Consider the following 16986-nt stretch of genomic DNA (forward strand, 5'->3'; position numbering starts at 1 on the left):
CACCGATTATCTATGGTAATGGTCTGTTTCTCACCCTTTATCTACTACATATTAGTGTATGTTACTAGCTTGCTTACTTACTTACTAGCTTACTTACTTACTTACTAGCTAGCTTACTTACTAGCTTACTGACTAACCATTTGGTCTAAAATGGACATATCTCTAAATGCCACGAAGTGGTGTCATATGAAAGAGAAAAATGTAAAGAATATAATAAAAATATTTCCAAACGCCAGAGGTCATCCAGGGGTCAAAAAGGTCATTTTAACCGAAAATGCTCGATTGAGCTTAAATTTAAATGCAATTATCCTTATGAGATTCTAAACATGTTTAAAACATTTTAAAATTTATGTAAGGTCATTAAGGGGTCATAAAGGAGGTCAAAGGTCAAGTTTTTCAAAATTCTCCAATTGAGCTGAAATTTAAATGAAATGATCCTTATGACATTCTAAACATTTTAAAATATTTTAAAATTCATTTAAGGTCATTAAGGGGTCATAAAGGGGCCAAAGGTCAAGTTTTTCAAAATGCTCCGATTGAGCTGAAATTTAAACGCAGTGATTCTTATGACATTCTAAACATGTTGCAAATATTTTAAAATTCATTTAAGGTCATTAAGGGGCAATAAAGGGGTCAAAGGTCAAGTTTTCAAAATGCTTCAATTGTAGGTATTATAGGCCTACCACAATATACTGCCGAAGCCACATGGTTCAGCTATGGTGTGGTTATCGCTCTAGTTACATCAACATACCAAAAGATGAACAAAATTAATTTAAAAAAACTTAAATTAACAAGTCATAAAGAACCTTCTTTGATTTGTAAAATAGCCAACCAATCCTGCACTTATAGTCATGACATGAAAATAAGCCAAAACAAGTTAAAGAAATAAAGAAATTGGGCAGGGGTGCACTTAGCTACAATCCAATTCATTCTTATTTTATCTGCAATAAAGTTAATATCCAGTATATTTGCATCCTAATATTGTAGATTAATGTATGAAATATTAAGATTTAATATTGCTCAACAAACATTTTGAGTCGCAATACGATGTAGGCCTATTCATATTCTTTAAATTAATGTAAAATCACATCTACTCAGTGCAAATAATGGTTGATTTTAAACCTAATAGAATGGAATTTCTTATTTTTGACCAAATATTTACTTAAATTTAATATTAATAGAAGGAAGTTTTCTCATTGTTAATATGCAAAATAAACTTGCACTAGTGAAAAATGCAATACCCGATGCAATAGCATTTAATATAACTATAGAGTTGAGTAAAAAAATGGGAGTCAAGCTTTTTGCTGGCAAAATTTGTTATTTCAAACAAATTAATATAGTTCTTCTTGTCATCTTTTCTGGAATCATTTTCATAATTTGTGATTCAATTTGGGGCATTTTCAGCACAAAATTCCTTGCACAAACAAAGGAACACCAGGATGTGAACTCAAGCAAAATCCAAGAACCCCTTCCCAAACACCATTTTGAAATTATTATTGACAACACAAAATCAGCTGTATAAAACACTAACTAAAATGGCTGCCATTATTCGTGCTTGTTAAACATTATAAATAAATTCATGAAATGACCTGAACTGATTCTGCTTCAATCAGCCAAAAACAGCATTTGCAGTATTTGTCAGCCCAACTACTCGTTAAATCACTTTTTTTTATTACTTCTTTGGCAAGGAGAAGTGAATATGATTATGTGCACACATGCGTACCTAATTTGATTACAGATTTTTATTCCCAATAAAATTTCAAAATATTTATGAAACCACAGCACATACAAGAAAAATAATATCTTTTCAACTTCATTTCCTCTTTACACATGCCAGGATAAATTATTGTCACTTTTGCATCATGCATATAAATACAGATTTGAGTGGTGGATATCATACTTGTGCAAAAAAATGTGCAAAAAAATGTGCAAAAAGGGCAAGTGGTGTACAGGCACGACATTCATTGCTTAGTGCCAAAAACATAAAAAATCAGAAAAAAGGGTATGTTTGGCAGAACACCGAACATGAACATAAAAAATTACACCATTTTAATGATGTAATTATAGGTGTTAAATACATCAAAAATCAGAAAAATGGCTGTGTTTTACACAATCTCGAACACAAAACATTTGAATATAATGCCGCTTTTGCCACTGTTTGGGAGTAGTTAATGCATCCAAAATATCTGTTTAGGGTATTATGGAAACCCTGGAAAAATATTTGTTAAGGGTCTGTTTTAAAAGTTCATTCATGAGCATGATATCTACCTCGGAATATATGTGACCACCCCTCCCCCCCCCTCCCCCCAGAAAATTATGAGGGGTCTAGTGGATGACAAAGGCAATACAAATATAGGGGTCTTCCTGCTGTACATAAATTAAAAACAAGAAACCTGGATAACCCTGGGTAAGAAGATGTTGTGGTAATGTCATAAATCGCAATAGCAATCAAGTGTGAAGTCTATGATCAATCATGCCAGATTTGTATCTAATAAGTGATCCAGGGAACCAGGGATAATCACATTATAATAGCTAAGTAATGAGTACAAAATGCTGGCATTGACACTGGTTAATGAGATGATCTATCAGATGAAAGGCAAAATAAAAGGGCAATATAACGCAACAACAGTTTGTATCCTGTAGGCTGTGTGCATTTCATTTTTGGAGCAATTTTTTTTGGTTTTTTATTTGAGAAATCCAGAATTTTTCATATCTAAACTACTCTACACTGATTTGACATTAAATATATTGTGATTTGAGGCATGCGTTAAAATAAATCCAGACTCTAAAAAATTTCAGGCCACCTACAGGTTTGTATTACAGAAAATTAGTTTGCATAACACAGTATCTTCATCCAAATGGGCTAATTTATTGGGAGTGTCTTTTTTCCCCTTTAGCAGCATGCTATTTTTACACGCTTTACGAATGTTCCTTTGACATTTTGTAGACATATTTTGCTTTAGACAATGTCCCTACCTGCTATGGGGCAGAGTATACAGAGGAGTTTGGCCCAACCCTTGCAAAGAGATTCATGAGCATTCTGGCCTTTTAATCAAATCAAATTAATTTTCTACATGTAAATTGCACAATCATTTGCCAAGCCCAACCAATATGAACATGTTTCTTTTCATGCCCTCCTCTTTGATGCATTGTTCACCTGCAGGTTCCTGACTCTGTTCCATGAAATATTGAAAGAACATCATCTTGTGTCAGCCACGGCATACATCTACCTGTTCATAGTTCACCTTAAATGGATTTCCTATCTTCTGTATTGTCATGTTTATATGAGCGTGCAAATTATCTCTAAATTTACCCACCTGCTTGTAAATCTAATAAACTTCACCCTGGTTCAACAACTATTCAGCAGCATCTCCATGCGCTCAAAATCTATGAATGTAAACCGTGTATGAGGTAAATATTGCATACTCACCTCCAGAAGGTTCAGTTTATTAGTATCTAGAGCCTCACTAGAGGTCCACTGTCCCAGGTCACTGTACTGCAGACACATATGACAAACCGATCTAATGGCTGGAAGTAACATGTCATTTTCAAGGGCAAGAAGACAACAGAAGACAACTTCCTCCAAGAATTGTAAAATCAAGATGCTTTAAGAATTTCAATGAATTGGAATTTATCAACACTGTCAATAATATTGATTGGGACAACATTTGCTCTATTGACAATGTAAACAATGCTCTAAACAAATTTGAAACCTTATTCACAGAAGCTTGTGATAAGCATGCACCATTTAAAGAGAAAAAAATTAAAGGGTATCTGCCAGAGTGGATCAATGGAGACTTTTTAAGACTGTGCAAAGATAGGGATTATTATTTTGCAAAGGCACATAAAACAAATAATCAAGAGGATTGGAAACAGGCAAAGTCACTCAGAAATAAAGTCAACAATATGAGGTTTTATCTGAAAAAAAGTTATTGTAATGATGCTATTATTAATAATATGCATGATAGTAAGAACTTATGGAAAACAATCAAGAAAATTATACCAAATAAGTCTTCAAGTGTACCAACTTCAATTTCCAATAAGGGCACATGTGTATCAAATGATAAAGCGATTGCCAATGAATTCAATGAGTACTTTACATCTATTGGTAATCAACTTGGCAAAAAATTTAATGAGTATGATAATATCAAATGTCCATGTAATAATGTGTGTTCTGGACAATATTGTAAAGTAAATAAGTTTAAATTTAATGAAATTACACCTGAATGTGTTTGTAATCATATTAGTAATATGCAAAATAACAAATCATCAGGATTGGATCAGTTTAATGTCAGGTTGTTGAAATTGGCTGGACCCTTCATTTCAAATAGTCTAGCTCATATCTGCAACCTGTCATTGAGTGGATCTACTTTTCCTGATGAATGGAAAAAAGCCAAGGTGACACCAATATTTAAGTCAGGTGATAAAACAGATGTAGGGAACTTTAGGCCCATTTCAGTATTGTCAATTCTATCTAAAATTATGGAAAGGGCTGTACATGATCAATTGTATATGTATTTAACTAATGCAAGCCTACTGTCTAATGCTCAATCAGGTTTTCGTGCAAATCATTCCACTTCCACCACACTACTTGATGTTCAAGATTTCATTCTAAATAATATGGATGATGGATATGCTACAGGTGTAATATTTCTTGATTTAAAGAAAGCGTTTGATACAGTGAGCCATGAAATTCGTATAACTGAGAAAAGTGCCACTTGTATTGACTTAATTCTAATATCAAATGATAGCAAACTGTATACATCTGGTAATATACCAGTTGGCTTTAGTGATCACAATCTGGTGTATATGACATACAAATCTCGCCCTGTAAAAGCGAAACCTAAGATCTTAAAAACCAGGTCGCACTGTAAGTTTGATAACAGTTTGTTTCATGATGATCTTAATAACACTGATTGGAATTTTGTTTTTCAGGTTTATAACCCTGAGATTGCTTGGTGTTGTTTTAAAGAGAAATTTAAACAGATTTCAGATAAGCATGCACCCCTAGTTGAGGTGTGTGAAGGGGAACCAGCCTTCATGGTTCAATGAAGATATTTTGTCAATGTGTAAAGACCGGGATTACTACAAAGGTAAGGCACAAAAATCTGGTAGTGCCAAGGACTGGGAATTGTATCGTAATATCAGAAACCAGACTACAAATATGATCAAACAGGTTAAAAAAACATATTATACAGAGACCATCAAGGAAAATAAGGATGACAGCAAACAACTATGGAAAACCATCAAAACCCTATTACCATCCAAGGTGCATGGTAAAATCAGTGAAATCAATGTTGATGGTAAACAAGTACCGGGTATGTGACCCCAAGCAAATTGCTGACACCTTTAATGGTTTTTTTGTCCAAATTGGTCAGAAGTTGGCCCAAAGGTTTGAAGTTAGTAAAGAATGTGAACTTCCCACCTACAGCGGGGAACCCCTTCAATTTATTGATATTGAGGAAGAGTTTGTCCAGAAACAATTATCTGCCCTTTGTATTAACAAAGCCACTGGGCTTGATGGTTTAAGCTCTAGATTGTTGAAAGAGGGTGCTGCCCATATTGCTAAACCGCTCACTCATATAATGAACCTCACCATCTCCACAGGTATTATTCCTTCAGAATGGAAACAAGCCATTGTTAGGGACGCACCATTAGATATTATCGGGGGCTAGGGAGTTTAGGTCAGGCAGAATTTTTTTTTTGTCACCGAAGGCGCTAAATTTTTTTTTTCGCTGCCTTTGGAGGCAATTTTTTTTTTAGCCTTTGGCGCGGTTGTATTTTTTCAAATTTAATGTATACCTTTATACAGAGCTGGGTAGGGGAAAACTTTTTTTTACTCATCAGCGAGGCAAAATTTTTTTTACTCATCAGTGAGGCAAAACTTTTTTTTTCAAAAAACTCCCTAGCCTCCCCGATAATATCTAATGGTGCGTCCCTTACTCCCATTTTTAAAGATGGTCTCAAGACCGAGTGTGGGAATTATAGACCAATATCTGTGCTGCCGGTTGTCTCCAAAATTCTTGAGAGGGCTATTCACAAGCAGGTTTATAATCACTTACTTTCAAAAGGGCTTCTTTCAAACATGCAATCGGGTTTCCGTCCCCAACATTCAACCCTTACATGTATCACAGATGTGACCGACTACCTTCTTAATAACATGGACAATGGTGAGTTTACAGGTGCTGTCATGCTTGACCTGAAAAAGGCGTTTGACACCGTCAATTATGAGGTGCTTCTGTCAAAACTAAATCACCTTGGCATTATGGGTAAAGAATGGGACTGGTTTTCAAATTACTTGAGTAATAGGCAGCAGTGCTCTAGCATTGATGGTGTCCATTCAGAACTTATGCAGGTGACAGTTGGTGTGCCTCAGGGCAGTATTTTAGGCCCACTCCTTTTTATTGCATTTATTAATGACATGCCTGGTGTTCTTTCCAAAAGCAAGGTTGTACTATATGCAGACGACACGGCCATCATGTACAACTCTAACTCCAGGGATGACATTGAAGATGTTCTTAATGAGGAACTTGCACTGGTCGCTGAGTGGATGCATGTCAATAAATTGACTGTTAATGCCTCAAAAACAAAGGTAATGCTGTTTGGCTCACAGCTTAAGTTGAAAAACTCTGTTCTTAACATCAAACTTAACAATGTAAAATTAGAACACGTACATGTTTTCAAATACTTAGGCATGTGGTTTGACTCGCATTTGAAATGGAATACCCATGTTAAAAAACTGCAAATAAGATCTACAAAAGACTGGCATTCTAAGACGCCTGAGGTATTACATAGATCAGAAAACAATGACCATGTTGTATAATGCAATCATTCTCCCCCACATTGACTACTGCTGTCCGATATATGTAGGTGCTGCTGATAAGCTTACTAACAAAATCCAAGTGCTTCAAAATCGTGCTGCAAGACTCACATTGGGATGTAAAGTTAGGGATAAACATGTTAGTGAAATCTATGGTGAACTAAATTGGATGAAGGTGGATCAGCGTGCAAATTATTTTAAATGTATTTTGATGTACAGGTGTATCAACAAGTTAGCCCCCGAGTACTTGGTACAAAACATCCATGATCGCATGAAGTCCCATGGTTATGGAACACGATTGCATGACACAATCAACATCCGTGTTGGTCGTAGTAGAACCAATTGGGGCAAGCGTACCTTTCAGAACTCGGGAGCTTATTTGTGGAACCAGCTTCCAGCCCAGGTTAAAAACTCACCCAACATTCACATATTTAAAAAATGCTCAAAGCCCACATCCTCAATTGAGCTTAGGTTTGTATAATGTTTTTTTTTTCTGGGACTGGATCTGCTATTGTATTGATTTATTGATTTCTCATTGGATTATTTGATTATTATGTTTTGGCTTTATGCCCAACATGTACTTCACCATTAATGTACTACATGTACGCACAGAGGAATTTTTGCATCATGGTGTATAGGTTGTGGAGCATCGCGGTGATTGAGTGGAGTGTTGCCCCGGAGCTGTGGGGGTGCTTGCTGAGTTGTGTAGAACTTTACTTTTACTTATTTAAAGTTTTTGCATGATTTAGTGAGTGTTGCATGGTTCTGGGGTGGGATTTTTGCTTGATTAGTGTGGGTTTCTTAGGGGCTGTGCAATAATTATGAGCCCCGGGGTAAAATTTCCAAACGGCTCGCCAAAATCGCTTGCCCCCCCCTCGGCCTGCCAAAAACGCTTCCCCCCCCCCTCTCGGCCCGCCAAAAATTCTTTGCCCCCCCCCCTGCGCATGCCAAATTTTTGGGATCCCAATTTACAAACCTTAAATGGTCTATATACCTGTTGCGAGCGCAGCGAGCAGGAAAATTTGCATATTTAAGCGATTCCGTACTGTTTTCCTAAGCCTTTTTAGAGCGTTTTATTAAAAAGGCGCCCCATGAATGTGTGCCAAAATTGCTTGCCCCCCCTCTCAGCTTGCCAAAAATTGCTTGCCCTCCCCCCTTTTGGCTCACCAAAAATTTGTTGCCCCTCCTAATTTTACCCTCCCCCAGGGCTCATAATTATTGCACAGCCCCTTACTTACATGGCATTTGTGTAGGGGTTCATCTGTGCGTACATGTACTAGCTTTACTGGTGGAGCCAATTACATTCCGTTTCTTTGTATTTATTTAAATAGTAATTAATAAGTCACATTTTGGTTTTAAGTAAGATTTTGATGGTAATTCTGATGGTTAGTGTTCTTGTTTAATTTAATAGGCTTTGGTTTGACTCACTGTGGAAGTCAATGGTAGCACTCTCGTTTTGAGTCGGTCATGTCTTGGCGCCTCCTGTGTCTTTGTGCAATTGTGGGATGTCCGATGGCTTTCATGAGTGAATCACACCAAGGTTTATTTTCTACTAGTAACATTTTGCTGTGCTAAGTTTTTGTAATAAATATAATTTTATGTACTCTTGCAATCTATTTATATATAAATGCAATTTTATAGATTTTGTTGTACCTATATTTTATGATCGTTTAATTTTAAATTGTGTTCCAATGTACATGTATAGTCTGCACGGGAAGTGACGCGGCTGTTATAGATGCGCCGGTGGCTTCGGAGCTAGTATTTGCTTTCGGAATGTTTCGGCGTGGAGAGGGGGGTGGTTTATTTGCGCGCGTTTTGGCGCCCCATTTGTCGGATGTCGTTCAGTATTGACAGCGTAGTAGTGCTTTTGGGGAGAGGTGCCTGGGTTTGAAGGTTGCAGTTAACATCGTTCAATGGATGTTGTGCCGGTGCTGTGGTGCGTGGGGCCTGCCGTTGTCTAAGTCGCGCTTGCTTAGATTCCATACGGATAGCTGCAGCTTTTGAGTTCGGGTATTTTTCTATCGAGGCGCTGCTGTGTTGTTGATGTTGAGCCGGGTTGGATAGATTGGGCATCGGAGTGCGCGTGGGTGGATCGTCCTTCCTTTTTATGTTGGGATATTGTGGGAGCGAATATTTGGTTCTGGAGCTATGGGCGTATTTGTGGCAGCTGCGTTGCTTTTTGTGCAGACTTTATTTTATTGATATGCATGCAATTTACAAAAGTGCAATTTATACAGTTTTTCATGGTAATTTAAGATTAAGGAAATTTTATTTTTCAATATTTGTATATTTTTTTATAACTTTGTATCTCTGTGTATTTTAATATGTAAAGAGGGCCCCAGTGGAAAGCAGTGCTTTGTTCACTGATCTGGGCTACCCTCTATAAAGATGCCGTTAATAAAATAAAAAAAATAAATAAAATAAAATTAACAAACTTCAGAAGTATGGCATAGAGAACAGTGAACTTTTATGGTTGAAATCGTATTTGAGTAACAGATCGCAGACTGTTAGTGTAAACTCAACACTTTCTGATTTTCAATCTGTCAACATAGGAATTCCTCAAGGCTCTATACTAGGCCCATTATTATTCATAATTTTTGTCAATTGCCTGCCTGATGTTGTTGGTTGTAATTGTAAAACTGTTATGTATGCTGATGACACATCATTAATGTGCAAAGCTAAGACTGTTTCTGATCTTCAAATGCAATTAGAGTCATGTCTAAGTAAAGTAGCTGATTGGTTCAAAGCTAACAAACTCACTTTAAAGGAGTGTTTCGTGATCCTAGCATCCTCTTTTTATGACATTTTTCAGTACATATCCACGAAAAAAGCCTATTCCCAAAATTTCAGTTGATTCCGATTTTATGCGTTATGCGAGTTATGCATGATTATGTGTATTACACTGCTCCATAGACAATGCGTTGTAATTTCGTTCTGGTGCACCAGAACGAAATTCAAATTTCACGATATCTTTGCAAAACGAATTAATCTGCAAGAAATATTTTGTACATAAACATTATGTAGCCAGAGGTTTCCAGTGATATAAAAATCTCAACTTTTTTGAGAAAAGTGGGGGATGAGGCTGTGGATCACGAAATGCCCCTTTAAATGTTGACAAAACTAAATTTATGATATTTGGCACAAAACATAAGCTTGAAAGGTTCAGTGAAATTCAACTTATCTATAATAGTAACATTATTGAAAGAGTTGATGAATTTAAGTATCTAGGTGTAAAATTTGACTGTAACTTGTCCTGGTCAGCTCATGTTGATTATATGTGTAAGAATGTTTCAAAAAGAACTGGTATTATAAAGGCGTGTAAAACACTTTCTTCCATTCCATACCACTGTAATGTTATCAAATGCCCTTGTTCTTCCTCACCTTGACTATGGAAGCACAGTTTGGTCAAATTTTTCAATTGAATTTCATAACAAATTACAGGTTCTTCATAATAATTTGGCCAGATCAATACTTTCTGCAGATATTAGAACGCCAATAAATGAATTGATGGAAACACTTCAGTGGCTTAAACTTGATAATAGATGGCATAATCAATTATTATTGCTCATTTTTAAATGCTTAAGGAACTTAAGTCCATCATACTTATCTTCTCAATTTAACTTTGTACATGATATCCATACCCACCAAACTAGAAATCATAGTACAAATACATTGATTGTGCCAAAATTTAAATCAAATTCAGGGCTACGTACATTTCATGTGAGAGCAGCCTATGCATGGAATAATTTATCTCCGGTTGTTAGAGCAGAGTTGGAGAATATTTCAATAGGCCAATTCAAATCAAAAGTTTACCAAGCTCCTCTTTGAAAAGTTTATCCTTGAGTATATTGTAATTTTCATTCAATTTCATTATTATCACATAACTTTTTGTTGTATTTCTAGTAACTTTTTTTTTTTTTTTTTTTTTAATGTGTACATCTTGTGTAAATTTTAATTATGTCTGTATATATTATAATGTACTTTGTATGAGGGCCTGCTTGGAAAGCAGTGCTTGTCACTGAAGCTGTTTTACCCTCAATAAAGAAAGATTTCTATCTATCTATAACAGTAATGGCCTTTTACATATAAGAAGTTATATTAATGAAATTAATACTTAGTATCTAATTCTCACAACAAATATGTTCACTTTATGTGAGCCTTTGGCTTAAGGGGCTGTGCAATAATTATGAGCCCTAGGGGGTAAAATTTCCAAATTGCATGCCAAAAATTGCTTGTCCCCATCTCGGCCTGCCAAAAATCACTTCCCCCCCCCCCTCTCAGCTTCCCGAAAAATCTTTGCCCTACCCCATTTAACATGCCCTCTTTGCACATGTCAGGAGAATTTGCATATTTAAGCGTTTCCGTAATGTTTTCCTAAGTGTTTTTAGAGCGTTTCATTTAAAAGGCAACCAGTGAATGTGTGCCAAATCACTTGCCCCCTCTCAGTGTGCCAAAAATTGCTTTCCCCCCTTTCAGCTTGCCAAACATCCATTATTCCCCATTTCCACCCCTCACCCCCCTCACCAGCCAGGAAAACAAATTTTGGTGCCGTCATTGATGACACCATATTGGTCTGTTTCTCTCTCATCTTCATAAACATTTGTATCATTTTCTTTCTCAAGCTGTCTTGATCATTATCGTGCACTGTCACATCTCACTCTCCCTAACCACCTCTCTCTCTTGCACCTCTCATGTTTTCACCTTATCGACTTGTTTTCTTCTCCCTTTTGCTCTCTCTCTCTCGCTCCAGGCTCTTGCTCTCACTACACACTCTCTTGCTTTCACACTTTTTTGCGCTCTGTCTCTCTCAAGAGCCTGTGTTTGATTAGACCTACTCCTAGTCTCTCCTCCCTCTCTCTCTATGACTCCCTCTCCCTTGTTTGAATGCTTCTCTCTCTCTTGCTCACTCTTAATAGCCCTTTCTCCCCCAACTTTCTCCACCTCTTATTTTTCATCTCTCTTGTTATTTCCTTCACTCTCTGTGTGTCTGTATCTCTCTCTCCCTTGCATAGCTCTCAATCCTGCACTCTCTTGCTCAGCCTTTTCACTAATTTCTGTGACAAGTAAAACTGTTTTAATCTATCTTCATTTGCTGTTAATCCATGCAGCACATATTGATATCCAGTCCTCCTGGCCAATACTACATTTGCCATTCAGCAGTAATCTACTATAAGGTAATTATTGTATTATGTTTCATGACATCCAGACATTGTTTATGCATGCATGACACTACAAGTACATCCGAGTGATGTGTAAAGATGCTATAAAAACTGACTACAGGTTTATCAGCAACACTTGAAATATTATTTGTAACCAAATATGTGTATTTTTGATGGAGTCTTCATATTCTATGTAGAAATTCAATAGCCAAGACACTGTTTTATGTGGAATCTGATGTGCTCAGCGCAGTAATTTCACATTTTTACTGTTGTGACTGCGAGCATGAGCTTTCTCTCTACTTCATAAGTTATTATCATGCCGAGGTAACAGATGATACCGGTATTGTATGTCTTAGTCCGGGGGACACTCAACTTTAGAAGTGATTGGTATGTGCCTACCGGCATCACAAAGTAGGGGCCTATCGGCCCTATCGGTACAAAATGTTGTTTTAAAAAAGGGGAGTCATTGGGTACAAAGAAAAAAGGGGGTCATTAGGTATACAAATTTTTAAAAGGGGTCATCGGGTAGAAAATTTTGTGAAAAAAAATGGAGCAATTTTAAGTTTCCGTATTATTTTGTGGCAAATTGATGATACATTTCTAGAAAAAAAGGGTCATTGGGTAGCCGCACCTAAAAAATGGGTCATTGAGGCTAGCCGCACCTAAAAAAAGGGATCATCAGGTATGACTTTTAAAAAAAGAAGGTCATCAGGTATATTCAACTTCAAAAAAGGGGCCTATTGACAGGCACATGATCAATTCTAAAGTTGAGTGCCTGGTTAACATGTATCCTTGTGGCATGTAACTTGGTAGCTGGTCCGCTTAGGTTTTTGTATGTCAGATAAAGTTAAGGTGGTACTACACCCTTTAATAAATTTGTGACAATTTTTGCATTTTTCTCAAAAAATAATAACACACTGGTAACAAAAGTTATGTATATAGGGTCAAGGAATCCAGTGACTCAAAACAAGCAGTATTTTATTTATGATAAGAAAAGAGGTACCGCTAGAATGTACCTCATTTCTTAACATATACAATGAACCACTTGTCTTGAATCACTGAAATTTCAGTGAATTGGATTCCTTGCCCCTATAATATACATAATTTTTGTTACCAATGTGTAGTTATTTTTTGAGAAAAATGAAAAATTATTCACAAAATTTATCAGGGTGTAGTACCACCTTAAGATACAGCCCTGCATGTATGAACAGGTAACTGAAATATAAGTTCATATAAGCATGCTTATGTATACAGGATTTTTTTAGCCTGGCTTGAGCATTTTGCTTGAGCCTGGTCCCATCAGAACCTAAGTGTGTCTCTACACGGGGCAAACATTTAGAAAAAAATTCCTTTTTGTAAAATCATGATTTTAAAAATGTAAACTATTACTGCTACTGAAAATGCACAATTGCTGTTAACATGGTTAAAGTGATAATATTACACAGGTTGGCACATACCTGGAATGCAACTTTTCCTTGATATGAGTATCCCTTAAAGTCTACTGCAACTCTGCTCCCTTATATAGTATTCTGTCTATCTCTATTCACACTTCAACTGTGCCTCTGTGTCAATACTCCACAAAGAGATAACAACATCCACTCCTCCGTGTCACGATAAGACTGCTCTGTGACTGGTGGGTGATAATATTGACAGCACCTCAGTCAAGATGGTTATTGCAGCCTAGAATTACCTGTAATATGTGATGGGTAATAAAGTAGAATGCAAAGAGTTAGTATGATGACGATGGTGGTTTAAACATAAAGTGAGCTTGAGTGAAAAAAGTTACTGTTAAGTGCTCATTTTTTCCAGTAATACTTACCATATTGCCTTGATATCAATATACATAAGTAAATTGAATTGACTATTTGACAGATCTTGGAAATGTAGTCAGATGCATTCATTCTTTTTGCCTTCTCCTATTTTCTTAATTACATTATGAAGTATAGATAAATTGAATTGAAACAGTTGACACATCACAGAAGCTTTTCAAAAGGTAGTTTTGATGAATTTTTTTTCTTGCCTTACTGTCTTTACATTGTGAAGTTTAAGTTGAAACAAATTGGATTGAATAGGTGACAGACCATAGAATAGGGTGCATCTCTTGCCCCTCATGTTACCCAAATTTCTTGTCCCTAGTCTCAAAATGTTCCATTGGTCAAAATATTACCCCATACCAAATTTAAAATTATTCGAAGTCGTTTAGGGGGCCTCCGTGGCGTTGAAATTGTTGGTCAATGGCCATACCATATGCATAAAGCAGCTATTTTGTTTTGCATGGTTAACATTAGAAATTACTGCTGCCTTATGTATTTTGTTCATGTAGTCAGGACTATTAATGAATCAAGATGTTAAAATAGTCCAACTCAAAAAAATAAAACATAAGGGAGCTATCTACAGAGGTCAAGTTTATGTAAACATAAATGGCTGCCCTTTGCTGTATTTACTGTGTAATTGTGAATTTGCTTCGATATACATATCTTTACTGTTTTCGTGCCAACTTTGACCTATTAGGCTGATACTACTACAGAAGAGTGATCGCACACTTGCAAGTTGTACAATTTCTAGACCTTGCTCAATTTGATGAGACAGTACAGCATCATGTTAAATATGTTTAAAAAAAGAATGGAAGGCTAAGGTCCTTCAAATCTTCAGACCGCAGCTCTCAGCAGAGATGATTTTCTTGAAGTTGTGAATTGCATTAGTGAGCAAACTCAGAAGTTAAGTTTAAGATTCCAGAGCATTGTAGATGCTAGGCCAGATGAATGGCAAAACTTTTGTTCCCAAAATCTGCTTGAACTTGAATTGAGGTTCCAATCCAAGAACTACATGTACCTCATGGAAATATTCATAGGCCTATACAAAGGTTAGTATGTGAATCATATAATTTCAAAAAGTGCCACTTAAATCATATTACATAAAAGAAAGTTGCAATGTAAAACCAAACAAAATGGTACACTTTGCAGTTGCATTCTCCAGTGACATTTGACTAAGTACCAACACAGGAGAAGCACTAGCTTAAACGGCAACAACAAAGACAATGTATAAAGCTGAATAAGGTAAATGATCATGCCAGTACCAGTCGGAGATACCCAAATCAAGATTTGAAGAACCTCAGTCCTGTGTGTGTTGTCTCATCAAATTCAGCAAGGTCTAGATGCAAGTGTGTGATCACTATAGTCTGTAGTAGTAACTATCAGCATAACGGTTCAAAGTTGGCATGGAAACAGGAAAGTTATGAATATTTAAGTAATTTCACAATTACACAGTAAAGACAGCAAAGGGCAGCCATTTATGTTTACATAAACTTGGTCCTTGTAGATAGCTCCCTTTTGTTAAATTTTGGGACATGAGCTTTTTTAACATCTTGAATCATAATAGTCCTAACTACATGGGCAAAATACATAAGGCAGCAGTAATTTCTAATGTTAATCATGCAAAACAAAATAGCTGCCTTATGCATATGGTATGGCAATTGACCAACAATTTCAACGTCACGGAGGCCCCCCTAAACGACTTCGGAATAATTTTAAATTTGGTATGGGGTAATATTTTGACCAATGGAACATTTTGAGACTAGGGACAAGAAATTTGTGTAACATGAGGGGCAAGAGATGCACCCTACCATAGAACCTTATCAAAAAGTAGTTTGATATATTCAGGTTTTCTTATTCATCTTACTGTATTTTTATATTGTGAAGTAAAGATGAATTGAATTGGATTGAGCTGTTGACAGAACACAGAACTTGTTGGATAAATAGTCATCTATATATATATAGCTGTTGTTAAGGGGGTACTACACCCCTGTCCAATTTTGTGCCTATTTTTGCATTTTTCTCAAAAATCATAGCGCATTAGTGACAAGTACGATATGCATAATATAGGGGCAAGGACTACAACCACTGCACTGGAAATTTTATTTCAGCACAGACAACAGTTGTGGAGTTACAGTCAAAAATGAGGAAAACCAGTATTTGATCAATAAATCAATAACTACTTGCCTTGAGTTGCTGAATTTTCAGTGCAGTAGTTGTAGTCTTTGCCACTATAATATACATATCTTAGTTGTTACCAATGCGCTATAATTTTTGAGAAAAATACAAAAATAGGCACAAAATTGGCCAGGGGTGTAGTACACCCTTAAGCTTTACAAATTTGTTTGGTTGTTTGTTGAATAGTGTTCATTCCTGAAAAGAAAAGGAGGGATTTACCAGATTCATCTAACAAAGATTTACGTTCTCATCAAACAAAATTGGTCATTAGAAACTAGAAATTGGGCTTACGGGTCCTGCAATGTTATACATTGCAAAATATAATGTTACTTCTTTGGTTGCATCTCAGAATCAATTTTAGCACAGATCAATTCATTTTGCTTCATTACTCCACATTAATCAATGTGTATATTAAAGGTACAAGTCTCTACTTTTGCTATCATTTACACATGTAGTAGCATAAATGCTTGTTTGTTAGATTTTACAACTTTTAGCTAAAAATATGCAAGTACAGCTGTAGTTCTTTTGTGTATGCTCACACTATTTGCGCCATTTTTGAGTTAGCTCACGCTATTTGCGCTATATTTGAGTTTGCTAACACAAACCTTACTTTTCGTACTTACATTCTATATCAGGCCTTCTCAACTAGTTTATTCGAAGTGCCAATTGGAAAATTTTAGTAAGCTTGAAGTGCCAACATGTCATTAGGGAGGACTTTGCGAGGTAGCACGTATGCATAGCGGGTAAGGTGCAGTGGTGCTTTATCGGGGGTTCCGGGAGCTCCTGGATTTTAAGGGTTTTTTAAGGCCCAGATTGGGTATTTTCAATGTGTTTTTGTTTAAGATTTATGTGAAAAAATTATTAAAATTACTGTGCGCCACTTCGACTGACTCCAAGCGCCAAAAGTGGCGCGCGCGCCGCCAGTTGAGAAAGCCTGTTCTATATGGTAAAGCAGACTTAATGGTATGATGTAACCTGTGCAACCTGTGTAAACAGTCACAAAAAGTGAACCATTTTG

The 16986-nt window shown here is 36.3% G+C and overlaps 1 protein-coding gene across 2 annotated transcripts in view; it reads right to left on the reverse strand.

Annotated features, from left to right (window-relative positions):
- LOC140149264 (protein kinase C delta type-like) overlaps positions 1-16986 on the reverse strand; it is a 285297-nt gene that overhangs the window by 254871 nt on the left and 13440 nt on the right. For both annotated transcript variants that reach the window (XM_072171518.1, XM_072171511.1), the window contains exon 2: positions 13437-13669. The gene's annotated coding sequence lies outside the window, so the exon portion shown is untranslated. The remainder of the gene's footprint in view (positions 1-13436; positions 13670-16986) is intronic.

Source organism: Amphiura filiformis, chromosome 3 (genome assembly GCF_039555335.1).
Source record: "Amphiura filiformis chromosome 3, Afil_fr2py, whole genome shotgun sequence".
NCBI classification, from domain to species: Eukaryota; Metazoa; Echinodermata; class Ophiuroidea; order Amphilepidida; family Amphiuridae; genus Amphiura; species Amphiura filiformis.